We start from the raw sequence: 3,033 nt of genomic DNA, 5'->3' as shown, positions 1-3,033 counted from the left end.
CTTCTTTTCTCTTGATCTTTTCTTTATGTTATAAAAGATTTGGCTAGCCAGCGGGACCTAGTCATGTCCCCCACAGTGCGAAAGTTATTTTAAATGTAGGATTTGTGTTTTTCTTGATTACTATAAAATTGCCTACATTGGCTTACTTTTTTTTTCTTTTAAAAAAATAAAGAAAGTGATCCCCTCTTCTTTTCCCATTTCACAGGTTCACCATCTGCTCCTCCTCGTCGGCATCATCAACCTCTGCTAGTATGAGAAAGTGAGATATGAAATAAAAAATTAAGAGAAAATTTGAGAATAACAAGAACCATCATGGAGTCTAAAATAAATAAATAAAATGAAAATAGAGAAAAAAAAAAAGAAAGAAATCAAGAACGAAATGCTAGATCGTTCAATGGATCCAAAAACCGAGAACAACAAGAGTCATCATCATACCTGAAAATGAAACCATCATGGGATTTGAAATAAAAAAATGAGTGGTTTTTCTTCGGTGGTGGCAACGGTTGTTCTTTTAGCAGTGGCCACAGGGATGGTTGTATCGCTGAACAACAAAGAAGGAAAGACTGGAGAAGTGTATGTCTTTATTTTTTATTTTTAATCTGATTCTAATGCATGCGATATCCTTAAGGTAGTTCCTCACTTATTTTAGCCATTGAATGTAAATGGTACATAAACAAAAAGAAAACAAGAATGAAATGTTAGATCAATGCATCCATTTAGAAAATTCGAAAACCACAACAAGAATCATAATTAGATCTGAAAATGAAACCGTCATCGGATCGGATCTGAAATAGAATAACGGGTGATTTCTCTTCAACAATGATCCTCCTAACAGTGGCAACAATTAGTAAAAAACAAATTAAAATTAATTGAAATATTTTATCAAATATATATATCCTTTAAAGTCTTGAAAGGAATGTCTATATTGTGAGGAATGCACATATTGTTTCGAGTAGTGACTACAGTGGACTAGAAATTAATACCAAATGGGAACATAAAACAAATTTCCGTATAGGGAAAAATAAAACAACGTTTGCATATCAAGTGGCTAACTTATACCTACGTACAACCAATGAACCTGATCTTCCTACCGACAACAAGGAACTTGATCATTCAAACAAAAGAAGGATTGTAACTGAACTATGTCGGTTAACAGGGTATGTCAAACAGGCCTTCTGGGTGACCCCCAACAAATAATATATATTTAAATGTGATATATACTTGAAAGCTCTTATATATGCTCCTTCAAGTTGGGGAGTTAAAGAGATTGAGTATGCCATGCTCTACTGCATGTCTGCCAAAGCAACAACTTGGACACCATTATTTTTTAAGAAGCAATTCTCAGACACTGAGTCCATAAGGTACATGTGTCCATATAATTAGCATTTATTTTATAAGCAAGATCTTTTGAATAAATAAAGTAGGAAGGAGTACTCTAATTCAATTACAAGGTTTTCACAATACCATATTAATGACAAAGCTCTACTTCTTTCTGTTAGTCTATATATTGAGATGTTGTTGCCATTTATTATGTGAGGTTATATTCTAATTCAATTACAAGGTTTTCACAATACCATATTAATGACAAAGCTCTACTTCTTTCTGTTAGTCTATATATTGAGATGCTGTTGCCATTTATTATGTGAGGTTATATTGTAGTCTCTCTTTTTCTGTCTTTTTTATTCCTATGCATTAAAAAAATGTTAACCGAAATCTTAAAAATATTGATTAAGAAACTTAAAATAAAAATATGTTTATTATTGATGGACGAAAAATTGTGTTGTTGATATTTTTTACATTATTTTATAATTTATATAATAAATATTTTTTTAGATCCTTAACTAATATCTTAAAAATAATGGTATGAAAGACCTTTAAAAAAACTTTTAATTTGGAGTGGAAAATTAATTAGAGTAGAATGACAAATTATACTCATTCATTAAAAACAAAACAATGATTGACATTTTGATTAAATGTATAGACGTTTATAATTATGGAGAATTGAAAACTAAGTATATTAGGATATAAGTTGAGAAATTAAAAAGATATTTTTTTGAGTAATTAAGTATAATATTCTCGCTCTAAAAAAAATATAATATTTTGCAGTAAAATAAGTATAATAGCATCTAAGGAAAATTACAGTAACATCCCTAAGATTTGACATTTCACTAGATTTTTTTTTTCTTTTTCATCCTTACGTTACACAAACCTCTCTCAATTAATGCATATGTTCTTACTATATATTGACACAAACCTCATTTGATTTCTTTTGCTGCTACCTATATGAATCAAGAAAGATCAAAATAATGAAAAAAAAAAGGCTAGGAAAAGGGAATGGACTGCTAAACAGACAGATTTTTTTTACAGAGCTAAACAAACAAATTATAAGTAGAAATGATGTAATTTGCCGTATTTAATATTATCAATACACGTAGTGTAACCATTGTATACCAAAGAATAAGAAATAAACATGATTTTCAAAAACAGCTTTTATTTTTATGAATTCCTTATCTTATACTCATAAGATATTTTCTTATAAGAATTTATAATAAAAATTCATTTTTAAATTTCAATTATTTATTTTTTTAATCAATAAATTTATTCTCTACTTTACCCTTAAAAACCTATCATACCCCTTACTCTTAAAAGTATCTTATTAAATCCAATCAAAGGGAGTAAGTATGTAGCTAGTTGTCAACCACAAAAATTATTAATTAGTGCTCAATGATGTGAAAGATTAGTTGAAAATGAAGACAACATAATGATGTGAAAGATTAGTTGAAAATGAAGACAACAAATACTATCTTATCAGCCTAATAAATATAATCTGAATACTAACAAAATATTTCCGTTTCTGGAAAGTGATTATTAAGGCGGTAAAAATACGCATGTCTGCATAAGCTATTTATAAGAAATTTCAGTAGGACTAGGCAACTTCGTTGATCAGTGGAGATTGAATCACTGACTTATCAAATCAACAACAACCATGTCGACGAACAGTTCACCAAAAAAAAACACCTATGTCTAAGAACT

The sequence above is a fragment of the Glycine max genome, chromosome 19 (genome assembly GCF_000004515.6).
Source record: "Glycine max cultivar Williams 82 chromosome 19, Glycine_max_v4.0, whole genome shotgun sequence".
NCBI lineage: Eukaryota > Viridiplantae > Streptophyta > Magnoliopsida > Fabales > Fabaceae > Glycine > Glycine max.
Note: the sequence above shows the minus strand (reverse complement) of the source record.